The sequence below is a fragment of the Siniperca chuatsi genome, linkage group LG1 (genome assembly GCF_020085105.1).
Source record: "Siniperca chuatsi isolate FFG_IHB_CAS linkage group LG1, ASM2008510v1, whole genome shotgun sequence".
NCBI classification, from domain to species: domain Eukaryota; kingdom Metazoa; phylum Chordata; class Actinopteri; order Centrarchiformes; family Sinipercidae; genus Siniperca; species Siniperca chuatsi.
In genome coordinates this window covers 19,375,236-19,401,828 of record NC_058042.1, presented here as the reverse complement: position 1 = coordinate 19,401,828, position 26,593 = coordinate 19,375,236, and the positions used below count along the sequence as shown (strand labels likewise).

At 41.7% G+C, this 26,593-nt stretch overlaps 1 protein-coding gene across 1 annotated transcript in view; it reads left to right on the top strand.

Moving 5' to 3' along the window:
- gse1b (Gse1 coiled-coil protein b) overlaps positions 1–26,593 on the top strand; it is a 167,054-nt gene that overhangs the window by 3,673 nt on the left and 136,788 nt on the right. The gene's annotated exons all lie outside the window — the stretch shown is intronic.

Genomic DNA, 26,593 nt, shown 5'->3' with positions numbered 1-26,593 from the left:
TATAGACAGACCTCATTTCCTCCAAAAACATCAGCCATATCATTCTGTTACCAGTCCCTCAAAAACCTATACAACAGGAATTTGAACTGATTGTTTAAAGTGTTTAGTTTAAGTCTCTATATGTAGAATAATAATCCCAATATTATATGATTCTCAATTTAAATCTGACAGTTTAGTACTGTATAATGGAAATAGAAAAATCAGACCAACACAGAGTAAATAGGTCCTGCCTATCTCTTACTTTCCATATGCTGGATTCAATTTGTTCCCAGGTAAGATTAGGGGTGATTAAAATACCCATGATGACCTAGGGCACAAAGATAGACTCAACGATTATAAGAAACATGACTCACAAAGAATTGCTCTGCCTGTTCATATGAAAATGTATACTAACACAGTCCTGATACTGCATTCCCATGATGTGTAGATGGGCAATTAATTAAATACACTCTTGAAATAATCTGGATAAACTCAACATTCATGGATATATTGTCATGTCAATCAAAAGTCGAAATCACAAATTATATATCAGAATAAAGATGAACATATGCACTCTGTTCCTTTGCGTCACTAGTCCTGTCAACATGTTAACTCCTTTTAACTTATGTTTGACTTAAACCTGAAAGTAGAGAAGCAAATACAAGCAAACACAATTCAATGTTAAAGCACAATTTAATTAGCATTGGTCAAAGGTTTCACCCCGCTAACGTATAACAAAGTAATCTCTGCAGAATCTGGCATGAAGTGCTACTACTAAGAAAGTCAAAGGGTTGTCTCATTCATCAAGTTTACAATTGTACAGGGAGTATAACATTAATTATCAGTGGGTCAAACATTCAGTTATTGATTATTGTTGATATATTTAAACAATGTAGTTGAATCATTCATATATTGATGCATTTGCAATAACATACATTATTAATGAGATCAATATAATTAGTCATTGATAATTGATCCCTGTTGATGCCATGAGACACTGACCTCCCCTAAAGTGTGTAGCAAGGACACAATGTGACTCCCCCTATCCCTACACTCAGTCACGCAAAGTAATTCTGGCTCCAAATCTGCCCATATTTGGCTAATCTGGCAGTGATGTGTGTTTAAAGACTTTCCATTACAGCAATTGTGTTTTGTGTTTTATTATTGTAATGGTTTCTATTCATATTCATGAGAAAGTACTGCATGTTTAATGTTGTAATAAGTGATTCTGACAAGTGAAGATGCTTGCATAGGTGGTCCAGATGGGCTAGCTCAGGGAACAGTACATCTAGACACTTCCTCTTAAGGGAGATCATTCTGTCATTGTTCACTTTCTTGCCTTTTTCTTGCTTTTCTGTCTTTGAAGTTTGGTTTCTTTCTACTCCTCTCTCAACAACACACAAAAAAATCCCTTTCCTGCTGTTAAAAAGTTGATAGCAGAACCTTGCTTTTCCAGATGATCCAATAACAGAGGATGGAAGTTGGAGGCTGTGGGGCTATATGGGGGACCAGTGCAGGGCAAATGAGGATGGTACTGTGTTGATGAAGACCTGAGGATCATTTAGACAGCCAGTTGGCTCTGTGAACAGCTCTCTCATGTAAACAGACACCGACTGTCCGCCCATGCAGGACACATGAAGAACATCTGTGGATGCCATTCACACTCGGCAACCTCAGTATGTTGCACACTCACACCAGCTGTCTGGAGTTGTCCACCTAATTTTCTCTCGGTCTCTTAAAGAAGTGTTTGGAGTAACGCTGTTCTTGCTTACTCTTGTGATCTCCAAACTTAAGTCTTTATTATTTGTCTAAGCACTCGGATGTGAGCTAGTCCCACATGAGCTCATAGTAATCATATGTGAGGGGATACTCCTGATATAGAGTATAATTATGGGACCAGCTTTTCTGCCTGCCAAGGTTGGGGCATCATAGGGTGGGTGGGATGAGAGGGGTGTCGGGACAGGCAGGGTTTCGGGCGATCATTTTGGGCTGGGAGGGTTGCAGGTGGCACAGCCAGTTTTGGCCTGAGAGAGCCAATGACCTCATGGCTGAGAAAGTGCCAGTGTGTGTTTCTGTGGGGAAGGGAAGGTGCAAAAGAGCTTCGGGGGAACAGGTGCTTTGTCCTCTAGTGTCATGCTATGTGCTTGAGAGGGTCTGTCATCACTGGGGTTTGGGCTGTCAGGAGGGAGTGCCCATCTGGTTCCTCTTAGTAGTGTGTGTGCCTGGTAGAGGGGGGCTGTACAGAGATAAACACACGCTCACATACAGTATTTTATTCTATTCTATTCTATTCTAGTTTTTCGCGTTGGGCAGCACTTTCCCTCAATGCCCTAAAACACAAAGCTGCAGAGCAGGGAGAGTTCCAGTGACGAATTCATGTTTAATGTTCAAAATTCTTAGATATAACCAAGACCAAGACACAGACAAATTAAATCTTTGATTAAGGCTAGAATGACATTTCAATTTTTAGTCATTATACTGCTCACTATTGTGTAAACATTATTGTGCATGTATGAATGCTGATCCAAGTGTGAAAGGGTGGACGATGCTGCCACAGGACACTCTAGTAGCTGCTAAATGTAACACACACACACACACACACACGCGCGCAAACATAAGTGGTACGTGGGTCTCATGTTCACTGTTATGCTGCCGAGTGTTTAATTAGTATGTTGGATATGACCTTTGACAGGTGTGTAAGTATAGACCACCAGCCAGCGTCTGGGGAGGGGCAGCTGGTCAGCAGATCTTACGCTTGCACTCCCGGTAAAACAGATGTCCACTGATTTGTATCTAACAGATTTGTAATAAAAACACTGTGACTTTAAAAAATACCTTCTTGATTTGACTAAATATGACTGCTGAAGTGTCATATTAGCTTCAGCTGAACTTTTGAATGCATTTTTGCTCTAAAAGAAGACTGTGGATTTTGTTCCCCATCCTTACATTGGAATCACGTTACACACAGCCTTCAACATATTGGAAAAGGGAATCATTACATTAGTCTTCACAGCCAGTATGGACAGGAGACATTATTACAGCAACTAATAACTCATCTCAATGTACATATGGGCATGTACGTCTTGAGTTTAAATTTTTTTATCCTATCCTTTAAGGGGAGACTGTGTAAATAATGATAGGCAATGTAATAAGTGTGGTCATATGGAATTGTTATGGATTTACTGATTTTACACAATTTTGAAGGGTCAGATTACTCTCAGAATACTCTGCATCTGAAGATAAAGTCCACATTTGTGCAGGTAGAGTAAGGGATGGTTCTGTGGAGAGAAAGAAATCTTTAATTAACCTGTATCCTCTATGGCTCTGGATTAGTTGAAGAGCAAGAAAATTAGCTTCTAGGAAAACAGTGGAAAGTTTAACTTTTTCAAGTCTCTCTATCAATAAATATTAATAGTAAAAGATGTCCAAATAATTTTCTTAAAAGTTAACAGTTTCTTTTTTATGCTTGCTGATGTAACACAAATTCCATCTCTCAACTGCATGCCTTGAGCTCACCTTCATTGACAAAATGCAATAGGAAGGCATTCTCAGAAGCTGATTGTGTATTCATCTGCTACCTTTCTATATCAGACACAAATTGTACAGGTTGGATGTGCAAAGTGCATAAAAGGCTCAGCAAAATGTTGAATCCTTCATCCTTCAAGTATTTCCAAGAGAAATGTATGTATAATGGATAAACTATTTAAAATGTATTTTTTAAACTCTAATGTAAAAAACAAAAGTGACAAATGTAGACACAGAAAAATTATAAAAGCAAGAACAGAAATGTAGTGGAGAAATGATGGAATGCTCCAATGATTACGCCCAAAGTAAACATGTGATATCACAGTTATATGATTCTTACACTGATTAGATACCAGCACTGCATAACTTTATTGTTCTAAGGATTGGGATTGATTGCATGCCTCTGATATAGATGCGTATAAGTGAACCTTATAGCTAAACCCACAGTCTCCTTATAGTCAACAGTGCTTGTACAAGGACATAAGGGACTAAACCAGGAAATAAATCAATCATTAGTCAAGCTTTGCAAAGATAAATACTATATAATTATACATAGATACAGAACACACAAACATATTAAGCCTGTCTTACTCATACACACTTATGTGTAGGTGTGTGTGTGTGTTTGTGTGTGTGTCTGTATCCACGCATGGATGTTTATCTTTGTGTGGTGGTCTGCTGAGTTTCTGTTTCGAGTGAATGATTATTGTTGACCTGTTAGAAGAGCAGAGACAGGTTTCTGTGGGAATTCAATCATTCAGTCTGTGTGTGTGTGTGTGTGTGTGTGTGTGTAAGGGAACGGTGATGTGTGTGTGTGTTAGCATTGCATGTGCTATGGCTCATGTTTTCTGTGTTTCTGTGATATGCTGCTCCTTTGTGTGCAGATTGTGTGTTTGGTGTAAAAGACTGACACTGTTCTCACTGCACGGCCCATATCCTGTAAAGGAGGTATTAGCTGTGACAGGAAAAACATGCCGGCATCTTGACAGTGTCGCCGAAGGAAGATTTATAGTGTAATGAAAGAAGGAGTGAGGGCAAAATTACATATCAAATCTGGATGTGAAGCAGAAAAGGGAGATAACGATGACCCTGAGTGAATTATTGGAAGAAGAAGAAGAGAAATGAAGAATGGGAGGCTGAGAGAAGGTGAGGGGGTTAATGGGATTTAAATTGCAGCCAGTGGAAAACAGAAGAAAAAGGAGTCCCATTCTAATCAATTCATCATACAAGGAAATACTGCAGCATGCTGGCCACAGAGCCTGTTTTACCCAGAAGAGGGGATTCTATTAAAAGTGTGTTGATTTGAGACATGTGAGGTGGTGTGGTCTTAACATATGGTGTGAGCTGTTCTTATGCGTGCTTGTGTGTGTGAGTGTGTGTGTGAGTGTGTTTAGTCAAAACCATTCATATTGCATGTATCCTGTAAAGTTCTTGCAGCTGTGCTTCTCTCTTCTCCTAGCAGTGCAGTCTGACAGACAGCCTTGCGTTTCACAGGGAATCCTTTGGTATTTGAGGGGCTTAATTTCGAAGCTGCTGGAGGTGGGTTTTGATTTAGCACTCAAAGCTTTAATCACCCTCTTCCCACTAGCATCCCTCAGTGCTGCATTCTTGCCCATATCTGAATGGAGAGATCAGATCACTGATCACTACTCCAGTATGGAGCAGATGAGATGAAGGTGTTCTAATGTTTCATTCTTTGTCTCCTTTTTTATGTCTCAACCTTGCAACGACTTACCTATATACAAGCCTCCCCCAATACTAGTTTGAGGGACACCCCAAAACCCCAGACCTGTCCCATAGCTCTCTGCTGTACTTGGCCTGCCACGTGGTGTGTGTGTGTCCTGGCTAGTATTTGACACTGCAGGTCCTGACCCTCATACTCTTTGTAATGTCAAAGGTGGTGTTTAAACTGTCCAAGTGACACAGCCTTCAACATATTGGAAAAGGGAATCATTAGCTATAGTTACCCCCTTTCACTGGTGGCATACAGTACATGCCCTCTATGTATGTATTAAAATAACTCGATATAGGACTCCAAGATGGTGTACATTTATTCCACACAGCGCATATGCCAAAAAGTTAACTCTCTCCCTGCTCCTGTGTTGTGCTGCCTAATACACATAAGTTTATGTTTCCCTGAACCTGCCAGTCCTGCAGACTTAGATTGAAGTAATGTCAGGCGTAATGTCTGGAATAGTTTTACAAATATGAAACTGTCATAGTTTAAAGATTCATAAAACAAAGAGTAATACTTGATCCTGTTTTTTCAGTTTGAGGCATCCTGTCAGAGATATCTTTTAGCTGTAACGATGGTCTGAAGGGAAAATGCTTTTTTGACTGCAGTGGATTTTCTTTGTTACAGTATCGTGGCTGGTCACTCTGACAAATTGGCAGCAAGGCTGTATCCAGCTCATGGATTTATTATAAGAACTGGACCTTATTCCAAGATGTTGCCCATTCATTTGAATGAAAATTACTCGCCCAGCACATAAGTCAAAAATGTTTTCTCACTTCCTGGTTTGCTTCGTTTTAGTGTTTATCCCACTCAGTCCCGCTCAGCCCATAGACTTTACATTGCAATCATGTCACACATAAAAATAGCTTTTTTACGCTCTGGGGAAGTTTGGATTGAAAATTCATGACAGCAAGGCTGTGTTAACCCGCCTTATCCAGCTTTGTAAATACATGGTGTAATTAATGTGTGTACATGTGATTGTATGTGAACAATTTTTATATAAAATTATTTCTTGTTTAAAGCAGAGAGGCGCCCCGGTAGCTCACCTGGTAGAGTGTGCACACCATGTACAAGGCTGAGTCCTTACTGCAGCGGCCTGGAGCAAATCCAGCCTGCGAGCCCTTTGCTGCATGTCATCCCCTCTCTCTCCCACATTTCCTGTCTCTCTTCAGCTGTTCCTATCAAATAAAGGCAAAAAAGGCCCCCAAAAATAATCTAATAAAAAAAAGCAACAGCAAGAAAATATTCAATCTGATTATTTCTCCATTTACCAGAAATATAAGTTTATTAATTAACCCTCTGTCCTTACCCCTCTGTATATTTGGTTTGGTCCATTCCTTGTACCCTCTGGTTCATTACTGCTACTAAAGCAGTAATGAACACAGAAAAAAGAGAGAAGACTGAATTGCTGTGAAGATGGTGAGTCATCCAGCCTCCCTAGCAACTTATGTACTTTTTTGAAAGTGCTAGCTAAGCTAGTTAGCTAGCTTTCAACATGGCTTTCTACTATTAGCCTACCATAGCGGTTGAATAGCAGAGACACACCTTCAGTTTATGGACATTTAGACTTAATTTACACAATTTTAGTCAACAAAATTTTAAATGCAAATTATTCATGATTGTTATAAAACTCAAATTAGATTGGCAGCTAAACATTCAGCAGTAGTTAGCTAGCTATTAATCAGGTTTTTGGTGCTCAGAGAAGTTGGTAATTTTTTTCCATTTTCTACTTTTCACGTGGCTGGAATACATTTTTATGTTGCTTGATTTCAATGCAGGAAATGCAGATAACAGTGGTCTGTCAGGTGAGAATTTGTTATGCAAGTTATAATGCAATTGGGAAACTCCAGGAGATAAATTTCAAAGATTAGAGGTCTCCATGCAGCTAATTTGTCATCCCTGCAAATATTTGATTAAGTGCTAATGCAAAAGCCATGGGTTTTCTCCTATTGATTGTGTTTATAGGTTGGCAGTCCGAATGGATCAACAAATGCCAAATAGGATCATAACAGGCACTTAATGTTAAAATTCCCTGGCAGACGATTGACGAGAGGAAGCAGGAGAGTGCCAAAGAGGGAAGGAGAGAGTGATTGAATCAAGCAGTGTCAGAAGTTTCCTCACATCCTGTGTTGGTACAGAAAGGAATGTCATTGAGTGAATCATGGTGTGCAAGCTCACTGTACTGTAACTGTGAGAGAATAAGAGTGTGCTTTTAGGTTGTTTTTTGTTTCTTTGAACAAAAGGTGTTGATGTCAGAGGGGGGGTTGAGAAGGAAGATGGGGCTTTGGGGGTCATTTGGATACAGATTTCCAAGCTAGTTTGTAGCTGACAGATGAAGGCATACTGACCTTTTTAACCCTGCAGAGCCAAGCAGAGAGGGTATATCATTCAGGGGGAGGGGCAGCAAAGGTCATATGTCATACTGGAAGGGACCTGTATAGGATTCTGACACAGCTGTTTAACTTTTGACTTAAATAAATCACTTCAGTATTATGTGGGCATTTAGTATGCCCTTGTGATCTATTCAGTATAAAACCTAATTCAAGTTTTGCCAGAACGCTGCACAGTGGTTTATAATATGCTGACACAGAATTTTACAACTCCTGAAAAATTATCACAGTGGCAATCATTTTATCTTTTGTGGCAACAGTCACAATGTAAACAGTAGAAATACAGTGTTCACTTTAAAAAAAAGTAATCTACCAGGAATGTACACTTTCATGTATTTGTTTGGCCAATGCAGCACCTTACCCGAAGACATTGCATTGCAGCAAAAGTTGAGCCAGGTTAAACTTTTTGGCTGAATCCCCATGTGTTGGCACCCCTTGTTCTCATTCAAATGAAGGAGAGGCTGCATTTTTTTCACACAAGGCTACAGTTGGCAATGTATCCGATTGTTACAAGTTTCTCTGTGTCATTTTTTTTATTGAATTGTAGCTAAATGCATGCTGAGTCTGAGAGAGATGGATACAGATGGATATTCAAACTTATTATCTTGTTCTTTTTTGCTTTGGTTGCTTCTCACAGTTTATCTTTGTGTCAGATCATAGTCCAACAACAACATGCCACAGTGACACTTACAGTATAACCTCTGTTGGCACTGTAGGACAACTGTTTATCAAACACTGTCATTTTGGTCCCCAGAGGTTTAAACCTCTACACACCTATGGTCCACCCACACAGGTGTTTTCACTTATTTTTGCTGATTAGACATCTTCTCAGAACTGTTTAGGCATGTACAGACTGTGCTTGATTGAAATCTCCCTGACTCTCCTGTTAGTTTTGTTGTATCTGTTAGGGCCGGACACCTTTATGGTCCCTATTAGTATAGGGAGTTACCACCCAGCATACCTCCCCCCAGCTCTAACCTAGAAGTCATTTCGGCTGACTGGAATTCTCTTCTCAATTTTGATACTGTAGATAACCAAAGTCTAATGAACATCCACTAGGCTTGTGGGACACAAAGAGAAGAAGAAAACATAAATATTTATCAGTTGATGTCGTAATAGACCAGTGGATGGCAGGAGCAAATGGTCACAGGTGCCTTGCCTGTGGATGCTATAGACCAGGTTCTATGGTTTATACATGGAAATAGGTTTGAAAATCAGAAAAAAATGTTTCCTTAATGTTAGTGAAAGAAATATAGTTGATTGTGTATCAGTAATTGTGCCTGGCAATCCTGCCTCCACCAAAGTGTTTTTGTGGGTGTCCATTTGGCACCACAAAGTGTGTATGTAATGGGCCAGGCTGGGGACACAGTCTAGTAAACTATGTGTGAAATATTAAGCTGAGCTCCTGTGAGAACAAAGTCATGTGAGTGGGAGTACAGTGTCAGTGTGGGTTTGGGTGATGTGGCCTGTAGTCGGGGTCCTAAGTTTGTTCACAGGAGACAAGTGCTTAGCTGCTTCTCTTTCACTGTTCTAGCTTATCTTGATCTTTTTGGCCATTGCCTTCTCTATCATACAGTTTTCATTGATCTGCTTCTCTCCCTTCTTTCCTAACTCTTGTGAGAACTGGGCTATGTGTCACACTGATATGGTGTTGACTACATCACTCCTTCTCCTCCTCTACCCTTTTCCCTCTCCCATTCCCGCTTTGTCCCTGCACTTTATGGAGCAACCAAAGAATTACAGTATGGAAGCAGACCCATACATAGTAAATAACTACCTGCACAGTGAAGGAGGGTTCTGTGGACTGTACAACATGGACGTAGTAATTTCACCCACAGGTTTCTAAAGAGATGGATTTGGGTTTTCTGCTCGCCACCATGTTTTTCAGTTATAGCCAGAAAATCCAAATGTCGATCAACCAAACACACAATCAAGTCTTGAATATGTTTTACATGGAAAATGTATTCAAAAATTGCTGCCAAAATGCAGAAGAACTGCCATTACCAGTAGGTATTGATACTGTGAAAGTCATTGTGGAAAAATGTGAATTTTGTATTTCACAAGAGAAGTATAGGTGTTTTGTAGTCATTTTTAAATTTAATTAATTAAGTAATTCATTTTACGGAAATGTATGTGGTTTTAGGACACTGTCCTAGCTTCCTACATGATTAAAGGGTCCTTCTGTCTATCTTACTCTGCAGAAAATTATTCCCTTGTGTTTGTATAACTGCTGGATGCAACCTTTTTTTTCTAACCAAAGAAATCCCTCAGAGTCTGTCAATGTACTTTATGCCAGTCCACATGCTCACACACTGAGGTTTGTCATAGACATTTTCTATACTGTACATCTGCTTTGTAGTAAATTCTTTTTTGTTGCCACACTGGAGCCTGGCATGGCGTGGCAAGAGGCCAATGCAGAAGAGTGGTGATGCTGTAAAGGCAGCCGTGCTGCACTGCCCTGGAGTCTGGATTTTACAGAAGTAAACCTGGTTTGACTGTGGTAATTAGAGGACAGTGTAATGTAACTATAGCTCAGCTCTCTCTGACAGCTCCCCTCCGGCCATAATGCACATTCACCCACAGTCACGTATAAATGCATACATTTGCAGACTTGTACTTACATACACACATACTGTATATAATCTTTGATCATAATTTACATACAGAACAGCTGCAAGTGTGTGTGAATGTGTGTGTTTGTTACACATGTGTGTCTGCCAGGTGGTTGGGAGCACTGGCAAGTGTTTGCTCTAGTACTGGCAAATGCAGCTGTATTGTGACACAGCTGTGTGTGTGTGTGTGTGTGTGTGTGTGTGTGTGTGTGTGTGGTTCTACACCTGGACACAGCTGGAGTGTGTGGCAGCACAGTAGCTAATAGCGACCCATTTCCTTGCCAGACATTTAACATGTAACTTATGCTCTCAGCTGACTGGATATTATTCATTACTATTAAGTGCTACTCATTACTCTTGCTCTGTTAGACCTTCCAAGTGTTACTGAAGGTCTTCATTTCCCACTTTACTTTGCTCTTGCATTCTCCTCCTGCCCTCCCGTTTGCCCTCTGTTCTACTAATACCTCTAACGGGGTGAAGAGTGGGAAGACTCACTCTCACCCTGCTGTCAAGACAACTGGAGATGTCAGCTGGAGCCAAAATAGCCCCCTGTAGTGGACTAAATACGCTGTATGCCCTACGCTCAGCACACAGACAACCACTGGCTCAACCAACCAGCCGCTAGATAGCTTCACCCTCTTTCTGTCAGCCAACCAGAGGAGAGATAATGATTAGCATTACTGGTGATCTTCGGGGAGCTTATTTTGGCTGAAGAAAACATTCCCTCCTTGAATTACTGCCTCCTCCCGTCAGCATCCCCAAGTCCTAGCCCCCCCATCCGCCCATGCTGTCCAGACACCTGGTCTCTCACATACTCAGCTTGTCCTGCCAGCTCCAGGACAGCTGGGAAGAAGGAGACAGAGAGGGAGTTTTGGACTGAGCCTCCCATGAGGCTAGAGACTGTGATACCTCTGGAAGAATGGAGTTCACAGACTATACAGTAGCCCTGACACATTTAGTATTATGTGATCTCTACACTGTGTGCTAAAAGTAGATCTTCTGGTCGGAGTGACCACACAATGGTAACACTTATAGTATGACATAAACTAATTGCTACCATATACTTTGTACTGGAATCATTAGGTGTTGCCTGTTTGAAAAGCTGGCCGCAGTTGTCTTTGTGTGCATACTCCGTGTAAACAGCATACAAGAGGTTAACATTTGACCCTTGGTAAAGCCGTAGTTGGGGTTGTGATCCAATTGCCTTAGTATTCCAGAGCATCATACAAACAAAGAAGAAGTTACTCAGAGGGACCTAAACGTTAGCCAGGTGGTGTAGAATTCAATAAAGATGCTCTCATTTGCCAAGCCATAAGCGGACACTTATACTTAAGCATGGACACACATGCATGAGCACACGCAAACACACAGACATAGTTAGGAGTTACAGGGACTTTGTGAATAGTTTCCATGGGTGAGAGTCTCCACACTGACATGCCCATGATCATCCTATGAGTCAGAAATAAACCGATACAGTTTCTCCATCTGTGTGACAGATAGATACCACAGATATTTCCCGAAGGCCTGTCATTATTTATTTGTTACTTTTTGCCTGCTATCCCTTTCAAGTATGCCATTCACACTGTTGAAATGTTATTAATATAGATTTCATGTGGCTGTTTACCACTGCTGGTTATGTCTATGACTTACTGAAAGTATGCCTAACCTAATCCAAGGCTATGAGGCTAGCAGTATGCTAACATATGACCTGCCAACTTAGTCAGTGGCATTTACCACATGGTCAAGAGTTGTGTGCAATGTGGACCAATGTGCTAGTTACAGTTAATGCGAAGAGCACAGACTCAAGGCCTCAGTGAAGTAGCCAGAGTAGATTTAACTTGTTGCAAATGATCTCCAAACTTCTGCACAGTTACTGACAATAACAAGGTGTTGTTTTAATTGGCAACAATAGTTTTAGGTTAGAAGATCCTTTATCATGAAAATTACAGAGAGAAGAATGAGATGTTAAAATACAGTGTTTCCTCCTCAAAGAGAGCCCCAGTTATAAAATGCTTTGGTTGTTATGAAAGCCCACAGAGGCAGAGGGGTTCTACATGTTTTTATGTTCTTCTCTTCTACAGGGGGCTATAAAAATAGCACTTGGCTCAAGTTAGGTGTCATAGGTCTTCCCCCCACCCCTTTCTTCTTCTCCCAGCTCTGTCTTCTGTCCATCTCTCTCCTTCTCTCCCCTGTCCCTCCATCACCTCAGCCCTCCTCTTTCTTTCTCTGACCCCCCCTTCTCCGCTCATTTTCTCTCTCTTCTCCCCCTCCTCTTCATCTCTCCCTGTGGTATTAGCGGGGCCACATGTTGCTGGCCTCTCCTGGTGGTGTGAGCCCCATGGCAGGCCCTGGCTCCAGGCTGACGCGTAGCTCAGTGTGTGTGTGTGAGGATGAGAGACTGTAATGTGTGCCTGCATGCCTAAGAGTGAGCGTGTGTGTATGTGTGTGTATATGTGTGTGTGTGTGTGTGTGTGTGTGTGTGTGTGTGTGTGTGTGTGTGAGGCCACTAACACAGTAACCTGATAGTGGTGCGGCTGAGCAGTACAGAGCGGAGCAGTGCTGTGATTTATCCCGCGGGCCCAGCAGATGGCTGCAACAGGAGTTTGTTTAAGTTTGCTTCAGAGCCGGGCAAGCAGCCAGGAGCATAGAGAGGGCCTGCCAGAAAAATGTTCACTGACTCTGAATGCCTAACCACACTACTCCCCCTCTCCTCTCCCTTTTGCCTCCTCCTAACCCCTCACAGCCCCCTCAGTCCAACACACATACAGACACACACACATGCTCTTGCAGACTTTCTGTCGCTACTCTCCTTTTACCCCTCTCTAATTTCTTTCTTTCCTCCCATCTGCTTCACACACATGCTTACATACATATGCACACTCACATGCACGTATACAAACACATTGGCTTGTGCATGCTTCTCTGTTCTGCTGGCAACATCCCTGGTGCAGACATGATCTCACACCTCAGGAGGGGGCATTAAAGATTGAGGAGGTGTCCATTCTGGTGGGGGTCTTCGGAACACAACCAAATGACCTCTCACACTGGAAAAGAGAAGGATCTCTGCAGCATAAACACATGCAGAGGAGCACATGCACAACTTTGCAATGTGCACACAAAGCAGATGATTTATAGCCTGACATTGCCAGACCAATTTGCAAATGTGAATTAGTTTGTAACCTCTCAGTTCATTTTCGTTTTCCAGGGGGCGTTATCAACAGGTGCAGACCAAAATGCCTCTGGACGCCATTGGACAGAACTACAACCAATCAGAGTAACGAAACGTGTGACGTGGTGCCATCAGAATCCAGAGGGCCAGTTCATTTAATACTGACGCAATAGGGGATTCAACAGAACCTTCCACAACAGCGGCAGCCATCTTGGTTTTTTACAAAAATGCCTCAACGGCGCTCCTCTGTACAGTCATCGTATCAAACTTGACCCATATTAGATAAACGTTTGTGATTGGCCTGAACCCGGCCAGGTTGGCTGGAAATCTGTCTGAATGGGAGGGGGACCAGACGCATCTGTCAGAGCAAATAAAACATGAGCTCGCAGATTCGTCTGGTTCCCAGGCTAGATGATTTATGAAATAGAGTCCAGTCAGGTTTTGATGTCCGTGCATCGCCTTTTCCTTTCTCGCTCTGATTTAAGTTCTTACTCTCTGTTTGCGAAGGTGATGACAAGTCCTGTCACATTGCTTCAGGTCACCCAGGGTGATAACTCTTGACCTCCCTCTCCACACATCAGTATCTTTCTCTGGTCCGTTCCTGGTCTTTTCCTCTTCTCTATATATTCCTCTTCTTGACATAGAGTTCAGCAACAAAAATCGGATCAGTGATCAGATGAAGCAGCCAACATCAACGTAGGCAGCGAGACACAGTGAAGTGAATTTTTTTGGACTGAGTTAGTGTGCAAGGTTGGGAGAGGATCTTTGTCAATATATTGTCTGGTACAGAAGTTTGACTAGCTGCTTCAACTTGGAATCAGCAGTTTTATGTGCTAATTTTTCAAACTCCGTTTTCTGTTTATTTTGTTTACTTCAGTTTTTATACTTCACCAACCACAAAATCCAATGCAAGTCAAATCTTTTCACTTCCCTCCCTGTATAGTTAGTAGTCCTCTCTGTAATGTTCTCATCCAGTGTCTTAAGAAATGTTAAATCATATGTTTGTATCAAAATTAAAATATCTGAGTAATCCAACTAGGGTTTCACCAATTAATCTTGCCACCTTTCTGCCTTCTGTCAACTTATACAGTTTCTTATATTATATTTTTTTTATCATTTCATTACACTTAGAAATTTGTATTTTCATTAATAAAATCACTATAATCCCACAAGCATTTTAGACATGCATACATACGGTATGTAGAGTGTCTTACTTTCTGTCTATCAGGGTAAAATGTATAAAGTACAATTATTAGGTTATTAAGATCAACTGTGAGGCCACATGACCATATGAATATCTGAGTCAGCCTGTTCCCAGATCTCTATATTTTATTCATTTAAGATTCTTCAAGGTTACTGCCAGCCATGACAAACTTCGGTTGGAGATTAAAGGGTTTGTGTGCGTGTAGTGAAATAGTTCTGTGTTTGTCTTTTTGTGACTGTATGCATGTGTCACAGCATGACTAATTCTTCATCTCTCTCAACATTATTCTAAACCGCAGCAAAAGCACACACACACACACACACACACACACACACTCCTTATTCTCTCCTTTTCTCCTCTTAATTTATTAAAACCTATTTTCATTTCATGTTTTTATATCTCCTTACTCTTCTCTGTGGACCTGTTTGTTTAGATTTTTTCTACCCTCCAGTTCGCCCATCTTTACATCCATCAGGTCTCTTTCTCTCACTATCGCGTTTACTTGATCATTCACTGTTTCTGTTATAGTTTCTCTGTTTCATTCTCACCCTCTCTCCTAACCTCTGTCCGGTGTCATCAGTGGCTTTTCCAGTTCGGTGACAGTTATTCGACTGGGCAGTCGGTTATACTGATAGTATCATATCAGACAGGATGAAGAAGGTCACTAATATGGACTGAAGCCACTAAACCCGTACATAAACTATGGAGGGAGAGGACATCTTTGTGTTTGTGTATGTTTATATGTATGAGTGTAAGTATGACTAATTGTGGGAGCTGTAAGGGCCATTGTGTTTTGGCACAGATCTTTATTTCCTCTAAAGCAACATAAATCATTCCTATTGCCTGTTGTGCCTTCAGGTCAGAGATACACAGCTGAATGTTATCTTTGTTGTGTAAGCCTGTAAGAGTTTTTTAAAGATAAGAGTGGCATGTTTGAGTTCCTGGAGGTATCGACTGTTTACAGAGCATTAATCAGCTTTCTTGCATTATGGGTTTCATTCTTTTACATATCTTTTGGTGGACAGGTATGTAGAAGTATGAAGCCTTCAGCAATGAAAGAGGGTTAATTCATCATGATAATGCAGTCATTTTCAGTGTATCTAGTATCCAAATGCCAGGAGATCCACTGATATTGAAAACATATAAGAGTAGAGTCACTCCAGAAATGGACAGAGGCGTTGTTGCAGCTTTGGTTCATCAGGAGCAGGCAGAGATGTCAGAAAACAACAATAATAACAGAAGAAAAATTCCAGGTGTGTCAGCTTATTACTCATTTGCACTAATTAGGCTGTTAACGTTACAGTCCTAAACTGTTTAAATTGTCCAAATGATATGTTTCTTCAAATTACAACGAAGAGATTAATAATTTGTGAAGATATAGTCTACCAGCAGTGAACAGTGGGATAATTTGATGCTATTCTTAGTGTAGTCTATAATGATAACTAAGATTTGTCTCCTGGTTGAAAAATGAAATGATGTTTTGAACATGTTGGTAGCTAATCCGTGACAGCGCCAACACCAACTACTGTGTGATTGTCTGTTAATTTAACAAGAAAAACAATAACGTTAGCTTTTTTGGCTGATAGTCATCTATAACTTTAAAGAAACAAAACTATAGTATGCCACCTTTGTGCCAGTTCCTATAGTTACAGGAGCTAACTCCGTTCATTAATTGAAAGAACAACCACAATCAACATTTATTATTCCTGTGATGTTTGAGGAGACCTTTCTGCATGACATCTCATCTCTGCTACTGCACGCATGTCTTTTTGAAAACCACTTCAAATGCAGACAAGCTACACATCAAACAGAAAGGACAAAAAGAGGAGACAGGCAAAGAAGAGAGAATTATTTATTAGGCCTCATATCCGCCTGCAGCTCTGCTCCTTGATACCCTCGGAGGACAGGAAGTGAGTGGGTCACTGGTCAGGTAGCTTAGCAGCACGCTAATGAATATTTATTTACACTCAGTTGACACAAATGTGCGTCTGCCAGGCTTATTACCGTAAGTGTGCTTGTGTCTACTCATTACCTTCATATGCTATTCTATATAATGTAGTATATGACCATATATTAAAACTGGGGCTGTAGCCAGGATATTAGAAATACTGAAGGTACAACCAACCTGACAAGCACCCTTCACTACTGTCAAAAAATGTTGACCAGAAATCAAAGACAGTTTCTAAAATATTTTAATTACTTGGATTTTCGGACTTTTCGGTTATAATGACTGCAAATTTTATTTCCCAACATGAAGGTCTAAATGATGCTTCAAAGCGATCTCCACACTGTAAGGAATAAAATGTTCTGGAGTCGTTATATATATTTATTATTTTGTTAGTCTAACACTAGTCAAATTTGAAGGCTAAAAATACTGGAGGAAGCTCATAGGATTTCCACCATGTGTAAGTGTTTAATTGTAGAATATAAATCGCCCCAAGGCTGCTGAACACAAATAAATAAATAGTACAGTGGACATGACCTCATTGTCCTCCGTGGGAGCTACTATGCCCCCGATTAAACTATGTAACAAATGCTTTGCCACTTCTGATTTCAAACTATTTAATACGGAATTATATGAATGTATCCAAAGATTATTAGCTACAGACTGCTAACTAAATTACCTCTTAGTGCAGGTACTTTTGATTTGCATATAACTGTTACGGACAATAACCAGTATTTCTTTTATGAAATGATTTCCAAGGGGATTTTGATGCTTATTTCAGTGGAAAGTGGAAGTGAAGTTGAATTCTCATAGAACACATTGAAAAATCAATACTTCAGTGTACATTGTCTGGTTGTTTGAATTTACAGCAAGACAGTTGGTGAAACTACCCTCTAACCAATACATATTTTTTAAATCAAAGCTGTACCTGCATTAAACCATATGAAATTAAAGCATCTGAACTCCAAACTCCAATTGTTATACCAGTCTGATAATGTATCCTTTTATAAGTCCATTACTTTGTGCTGTCTCTTACCATATGTGTTTTTTAACTAAAATAACCTTTGTGTCATCTTTTATGTCCAGTCCAATGTGGCTCAAATCCAGTCCACTGCGGATCAATGAATACAGTGTGACGTTAGGAAAAAACGTGGTTCTGTGCGGATTGTGGATCCTTTAGGGAATGACATTCGTAAGATCGTATTACCCATGTCCTCACTGTCCTGTGCATATGATAACACTGTGTTTGGTCCAGGCCAGATGGGTTTTTGTGAGCCAATTGTTCTCCACCTGTTGGTTTGCCTGAGGAGAGCAGTAAGCACAGCAGTTTCTACAAACCAGAGCCTCAGACAGACTGACGCTGGCCGAGGAGTGATTAGATGCTGTTTGACTTCCACTCAATATGGAACATGTGTCCACAGTGTTGGACTGATCACAGGCTTTGGACGAGCTCCCACACTACACGGCTCCACAGGTGTCAGAGTTGTTCAGAGTTTTGTGTAAAAGCTTGTGATTGTTTGAGACAGAAAGACAGACAGTGTGAGCTGTTATGTTCGTTTGCACACACATGTGAGAGCATTTTGAGCACTGGGGCATCTTGAGTGTGAATATCTGTCACTGTAGATCAAAGCCGTCTTTCTCTGTTGTTTTGCTGTACTTGGCTGAGTCAGTGTGCATGGAGTCTGAGCTGCTTTTATGGAGTGTTGCTGAGCCGGTCAGTGGTCTGAGCCTGCATGCATGGCTGTGGTCCTGTTGGATCTCTGTGATAGGCTATTAATACTGACTGATAGCCCTGCTTTACAAGCTGCTATACATCAACCTGTAAACCTGCTGCCACCGTGGGAACACAGACACATTTGTGTTTGAGTGTGTGTGTGCATTTGTGCGTATGTTTGTGTGTGTGTGTGTGTGACACAGAGTCAGAGAGTAGCAGGGGTCAGTGTAGAGCAGAAGCAGGGCCTGCTGCTGAACGATAAGGCCTGCTGACCTAGTCACCTCGAGCTTGCTGTGACGAGGTCATCTCAAATTACACCTAGCCAAATGTTCCCTGTCTGCTAGCATTAAAACAGGAAGGTCTAACCTCTGCAACAGAAACCTTTTCTAAGGTTTTTTCTGTCCACAGACAAATGGACAACCACACTCTCATGGGCACACAGTGTAGGGCTGGCAATCAGAGGGTAACTCATAATATCATACAATCACAATATTAAATATGCCCCAAATTGGCAAAATAATTTTTGCAAAATCATAAATCTATCATATACTATATTTATTTACTGCATTATAGGTGCTTTCTCTTTTATAGAGGTTTACAGAAAGCCAACCAGCATTGAATAGAGGCTACCTGCCAAATGTCTGCAGTAAAGGCAGGAAATACATCTACCTAAATATGACGAAAGACCATACTGGTACCATTGTATCAGGAAATACTTTACTGCTTGACCCGTACCATAATCTATTACAATATTGATTATTTGTCTCACCACCAATCTAGCTCACCAGCCAGAAATGGTGAGTTCATTTGTTTTGTAATTTGTTACAATGTCATGACTCAGGTGGAAGACACTGAATTCCCAAATTGTTTCCCAGATGTAATGGGGGGGGGGTTTTTGGATAAAAGTGCTTGCCAAATTAATGTGAAGTTAAAAATGTGGCATTCATCCTGATTTTCTCCATGTCTCCCATTACCCATTAAGCCACTGACTTGTGTGTAAACCTGGTGTGTGTGAATAGGAGGTGTAGGTGAGAGTGGGGGCCATGTGTATGGAGGAGCAGAGTTCCTGTGTGTGTGGTATTGTGTGGCCCAGCCCTGAGGTAAATATTTGAAGACTGCAGGCACCATTAGGAGAGGGTCTGTCTTTGATGGGCTGATTTTGTGTGAGGCCGAGGATGACGTCAACTTTACCTCAGAGGATCACAGAGAGAGAGCCAGGAGGATTGTGTGTGTGTGTGTGTGTGTGTGTGGTACAGTGAGCATATCTGCAGTCAATGTGCATGTAATAGCAAAGTCTTTTCTTACATTCAGATATTGATCTTGAGAGTGTGAGAGTTTGTTTGTGTGCATCCCTGTGTTTATTGAAAGTTAAATTACCCAGCACTTTGCTTGTGACATCCCCTTAATCACATTTCCTCCACTGCTTCCTGTTGCACCTGGGTTCTTCTCAGTGACATGCATACACGTGTTTCAAATACACTGATAGCATTAGAAAGTCATTTTAGTGAGGGACAGTGGTTCCAGTTACTTTTGGATCTCTTGCTCTGCTCTCAACAATTTTATTGGACAATTAAACACGTTTAAATGCCAGACAATGTTTGGACTATCTTGACAATGACTTTCTTTTTGTACCCAATAAGCAACTGGCAGGAGCTTGTGTAAACAGAACCTTAGCGAAAGCTGCCAAGAGTCCTCGTTCTCACTCTTTAACTCTATCTTTGTCTTTCTTAGTTTCTCCCTCCTTCATTCTCAACTCTTAATCTTCCTCCTCCTCCACATTTTTCACCTCCTCTGTCTCCCTTTCAGTGCAGAGCGAGCCAATCTTCTCTGGCGTCAATGCCACTTCTTTATTTTCCCCTCTGGAGGAGTCAGATTTATTGGTCCAGTGATTATTTCTATAACTAATTTTAGTTTTTCATTACTTATCTATTAACATTAGCAGAGTAGCTAGTTCAGTTCAGTGGTAAAAGGTAGTCCGTTGCGTGAACTGTACAGCGGGCGAACTGTGTAAAAAGCGTGTGTTTATACTTGTGTGTGTGTGTGTGTGTGCACTTGCATGTGTGTGGGTGTGTGCATGTTAGTGCATGATCCAAGCACAGATGTTCTCAAAGGCTCCAGTTTTTAGGCAGTAGTTCTCCCTCTCCCCTTGCAGAAAAAGGGAAGTGTCTAATAAAAGGCGGGTGTGTGAGGCGGAGTGAGTCATACACACACGCACAGAAAGAGAGAGAAAGAGTCTGCCTCCCTCGATCTCTCTCAGATTGTGGGAGAGAGAGTGAGCAAGTGAGTGAGAGAGCGAGGCAGGAAGCAGGGAGGGAAGCTGTGCCAAGCTGGAGCTGAATTCCTGCCAAGAGTCTACTTGTTTGCTCGTCTGGCTGGAGCCAGAGGCTGACCTTATTAGCTAGGAGGGCAGCCGTCTTATTAAAACACATCTGGCGCTCAGGGAGCCCAAATAGTCCTCATATTGTCTTCCTGCTTGCTCCTGACCTTGCGTTACCTAGCAGGAATGCTGACAAGAGCTTCACGCATCTGTTGAGAGTTTCACCAGGGTCTTTCTCCCCCTTCTTCCATCCCCCCTCTCCTCCTTTCCACCCTTGCTGTCTTTGCTGGCGCCTGCACGGTAGCTCTGTGGGACCTGTTTTTCTTCTTCCCCCCTTTTTCCTTTTCCCTCCCACCCTTTCCACACACCACCCCTCAACACCGCCACCACTCTTCGGCGTAGCGTCCCGGTACCCCCCATGGAGAGGCATGTTTTTTGTGTGTTTTTTTTCCCCTGCCAGGTTGCTGTGTCGATACAATTATTCCTGTGTGTGTTTTGTTTTATGAGGGGCTGTAACCTGGTCCTGTTTAAATAGCTCTTTGCTGGTTATTTTAAAGTGTGAATGGTGTCGCGTCCTGGGGCTGCTAGCTAGTCTTTATTGTCTGTTTGGAGAGGGGGGCTTTTTTATGGTATATGTACAGTGCCTTACAAGAGAGGAGCTGTAGGTAGAGACACAGATCCTCAAGCTTTTACTGTACAGGAACCTGATCCTAGGTGGCTTTGCAATGGATGCACTCCAATCACTTGGTGTTTCTGTGTTGCATTTACTTTGTATACAGTGCAAATAATGACTGTGGGCCCCCTCCCATGTATACATTTTTAAGTCAAAGAATATTTTTTGGTTATATCCGATGTTCACTGCGAGAGCTTTGCTTTGCTGATCCTTGCAGCAAAGGTCTAGGTGAACCGCTGCTCATTGGCCTGGAAACAACACTATCATTATCAGGCTTAACACCTGTAAGTACCTGTAAGCTGCAGATGGAAGTGAAGTGGTCCACTTTACACACCGTTACAGTCACTGATTTTTCTCTCCCACACCTGTAGTAGTTAACCCCTTTCTCCAGTATGAATTCACTTAGATTCTTTCCACTGTCAAAGTTGTTGGTTGTTGTTCGTCTAGTGCTCATACTTTGCAACATGCTCAATTCGTGTCTGTGCTGCACTGGTAACTGTTCCTGCTAGTGTGTGCCCTTTGACCCCTTAGCATCCTCTGGTTTCAGTGTGGCTTTGTATTTCAACTCTAACCCTAGATGCCCTCCAGACCCTGGCCCCTTTAAACACACATCAGACCCCCCAAAAGCCCACCAGGTCACCACTTTTTACAACCTTGCTCCTACAGTTTCCTCTGCCTTCTCTCCTCTCTTCAGAGGGGAGAAGGAAAAAAAGGTGGATATGAAAATAAGAGAGACAAGGAGGTGAGGGTTAGCGTGTTGATTTTTCTTTGGTGGTGAGTGGCAGTTGTGAAATTGTGGGAGATTACAAAGCCTTTAAATAGATGAACATGAGCGATATCAGTTTCCATAAGGAAACAATGTGTGTTTACAGTGACAGAATACCATCTTATATATGCTGTGCTGAACATCTGTTTGCTGATGGAGTCTGGACTCACTCATCTCACTCACTCTCATTCCCTTCCTCTCTCTCTTCTCTCTCCATCCTCTGGCTACACTGGACATCTTGCTTTCTTTTTCATCTGTCTGGCGTGTGTGTGCAAAAGCTCTGCTTTTCTGCATGATACAGCTTTTGTGTGGTTCTGCTCAGTCTCCACACCCGTCAGCTCTGTGCATGTCTTCACTTTTTTCAGACTGACTCTCTCTTTCCCAGGATAACACCACAGCTAGTGATGTGTCATTTGCAAACGTATGTATGTTCCCTCTGTGGATTCACATCTGATAGTATGTCTTTTTCTTTTCTACCTTTCCTTTCGCTCTTCCAAGTGCCACTATGACTCACTTTTTTGCTGTGTGCATGTGTGTGTGTGTTTTTGTCTGATCTCTGATGCAGAACAGAGCACCGCTGGGGATCTGCGTTTAGTTTACACACACGCACCCTTACACCATACACACACACACACACACATGCACATGCTTGCCTGCTCTCCAACCTCAATTCACTCATGAACTGCAAAGGCTCTGTCATCAACCGGATGCTCTGATTGGCTGCCAGCACATTTTGTGTTACAAACATCACTGCTGAAAACTGCACCACAGCGAGGAATTCACTTTAGCCTGGGGTTGACAGACAGACACACACAGTGAACATGACCCCTGACAACAAGAAAGGGGAGCGCGACACACACAGGCACAGGACACACAGGATAGAACAGCACTATATTGTGTCACTATCAAGTGTAGCTGGTAAAGTGATTAGAGCTCTTGACCAAGTCTGACCATCAGCTCTTTCATCTCCCAAGGCCTCTGGTAAAAGCTTTATTTTATTTGCTCCTGTGGTTGTTAGTGAACTTTATTGGCTTAAAATCTTTTTATATCCATTTCAGCTGCTGTGTTTGTTCAGTGCATGCGTATAGCCACGCAGACATGCACCATGCATAGCCATACGAGAGAGAGAGAGAGAGAGAGAGAGAGAGAGAGAGAGAGAGAGAGAGAGAGAGAGATGACCGGACAGACCCTACATCCTCTGGGGAGATTCCTGACATTCCTCTACTTCCCTGCCCACTACAAAGAGACCCATTACCCAAGGCTCATGACAGCGCTGCCTCTTTACACACATCCTTGTACTTCTATCTTTGTGAGGACCATCATTGGCATAATGCATTCCCGAGCCCCTTACCCTAACCTCAACCGTCACAAAAATATTCTCACTCTGTAGGTAAAAAATGTTTCAGTCCTCACTATGTAGCACGTACAAGTACACACACACGAAGAAATCCTCCTTCTACAGTATGCTTAACACTTTTTCAGAGGGCACTGTTGCAGCCTAAAGATCCAACTACTAAAACTGAAACAGCTAATCTAAACAAGCAAAGTAAGATGGATTGATACCCTCTGCATTGTAGAGTGCAGTGTGTGTGTGTGTGTGTTGTGGGATGCATGTGTGTGTGTGTACTTGTGTGTGTCTCTAATGGGGAGGGTTGTAAAGTGGGGGTCTCTTCCTCCCTCCATTTATAGAATAAATAACAGAGCTTCCTCCCTCTGCTCTCTGACTCTTCCTGCTGTCCACCTGGTAGAGGGAGGAATATACATGCCACTTTCATACCTCTGTCACTCTCTCTTTCTAGTTTCCATTTTTTGTCTGTTTCACTTGTAATTTACTTTATCTGTATTATTAGTGAAAATACAAATCTGTGTTGCCAAAGCATGTAGAGGAAAAACTGTGAAACCAAAAAGCATATAAACAAACAAAAAAAGACTAAATGACAAAGTTAAGTTAAAAAAAGTAGTAGTAGTTTTGAAGAAAAGACACAAGTGCATTATCTCTCACTCCCTCTTGTTTATTGTTCAACCACTATATATCATACACATATTATCTAAACTACAAACAAATTATACCTGTATGGCTTTACAGGACATTTGTTTGTTGTGTGTGTGTGTGTGTGTGTGTGTGTGTGTGTGTGTGTGTGTGTGTGTGTGTGAGTATGTGGTGGCCTGGTCCTCAGCATGGGAACAGCTGTTCAGAGCAGCGCTGGCCACACACACATGGGTCTGATTAGCACTTGGTGACTCCCTCCCTCCCTCCTGCCCTCCCTACTCACCTCCCTCCCTTTTCAGTGGGGGCCGCGGCATGCTGGCGGCACCAATAATTTTAATGCCTAGTCTGAGTCTGCCAGGAGCACAGGCATGCGTGTGCACACCCACACACACACTGCACACAGACGAACACACACACATACACAGCTGTAGAGTCTTGCCAAGAGAGGGAGCACAAAGCTCTCATGCTTTGATCTGCTCTTTTCCTTTTTCCTCCCCCTCCCCTCTCTATTTCTCTCTCTGTTTACCCCTGACCTTCTCCTCCTCCTCCTCCCTCCTGCTCCACCACAGATGTTCTACCTTAACAAGTTCAGAGTTGACGGGGGGGGGGGTCTTCATGTCCTGTACTGCTGTACACTAATCCCCTTGTAAATGTTATATATTGCTCTTGCCTCTTTTTTTCTCCCTCTCCCTCCCTGTCTTTCTTTTGGCAGATCCCTCCATCAGTCATTCTATCTCCTTGTCTTAATGGAACAATTTAATGGCTTAATTGGTGTAACAGCAATTGAGCTGTAGCAGTAGACAAAAGTAAAATTTTATTTCTATCTATCCATCCATCTATATATCTTTTTTTTTAGTCAGAGCAAACATTTCTGTCTGTCCTCTCTGATACTGCAGTCCAGGAGGAAATGTCTTTCTGAGGCAGATTCCACATGGAACAGATAAGTGGGTGTAATAACTCACAGAGGGAGATAAGTGTGTGAGAATAAGAGAGGGGAGACGATTAGGAGGGTGAGGGATGGAGAGGGAAAGGCTGTGAGAAAGGTTGAGCAGTAAAATCGGATGAGGAGGTGGAAGAAGATGGTAGATGATCAGAAGGGAGTGAAGAAACAAATACAGCGTGAGGGACAAAAAGATCACATGCAAGGGAGAGAAAATGGGAGAGAGAATAAAGTGCCCACCATGACTCATCAATCTGGCTCCACTTATTGCATAGTCCCAGTTTTTGTGTGTGTGTGTGTATGCGTGAGGATAGTAAAAAGAGTGTGTTTTGTGTGTATTGATTGAACAAAAAACAAGACCTTGACATTAATCTTTAAGTAGGGTGAATTGAGTGTCAAGTACAGTAGTTGGGTTGTAAGTTAAGGGTAAACATATAATGTGTGTGTGTGTATATATATATACTGTATAATATATGTATGTAATGAGTGCAGTCTCCATTCAAATCAAATTGTGTTTTATTTGTGCAGTAAAATGTATTTACATTATCCAACCACAAAGAAGAAACAATATATATACTGTATATACACAACATGCAGTGTATAACCTTTCTAAGAAGATGGACATAAACATATATTAATGTAAATGGACTGCACAGCGCACAATAAATTTAACATCAGTAAGTAAATGTGACATCAGTCTTTGTCCTCAGTGCTTGGTTTGGCAAGCTGTTATGAATTTTGATGCTATTATTTCCCATTTTAGAGTTTCCTCCTTTCTTTCTGTCTCTCTGCCAGTCACTCCATCTGTGTCTCTTTCACTGTCTCTGTACTGTACGTAGTGCTTATTCTCAGGAAGTGCTGTGCGACTGTATCCAGTTAGAAAATAGATTGGGATCTTGTGGAGGACTCCAGAGATCAAAACCACCGGCGTCTTCCGTCGCTGTTTGATTTGTTCCAAGTGACTGCAGACCGATTCTCGATTTCGGTTTCCTGCTGCTGGAAACGTCTTGTCTTTCTTCATGACATGTCATGGAATTTACAAGTCATCTTCATTTTCACATGAATGAGTGGAAATTGAGCTTGTCCTATTTTTTAAAAAATACATTTCAATATCATTAGTGGTTATCATAGGATGTCAGTGCTACTTACTAGTTACAGTATGTAGTGTGCAGAATGTGTAATGATATCATTAGCCACCAGATGGTGTCAGTGGTCCATTCAGGACAGGTCTGATGCTGGACAAAAGCAGAGGTAGAGATCTCCAATTGTTAAAAAATGGTGACTCCAGTGGGTACACATGGAGGGAGTGGACCCAGGTATTGTTTAAAGCAGATTGAATGTAATTGCCCCAGCTTGTGTGTGTGTGTGTGTGTGTGTGTGTGTGTGTGTGTGTTGTATTTGCATGTCCATTTATGTGTGCGAAAAATTTACTTTCTTGTGCAACAGTTGAAGTCATTCTGTATCACTAGGTGGCTTGGAAAGTGTGCATGAATGTATGTGTGGTTTTGAGGAATGGGGATATGGAGCAGCTGTTTAAATGCTTTGTACAGTAATTGCTGTTGTGTGTGTGTGTGTGTGTGTGTGTGGTGTATGGTGTCATCACTTGGGCTGTGTTGTGGTAGACTCTCGGCTCC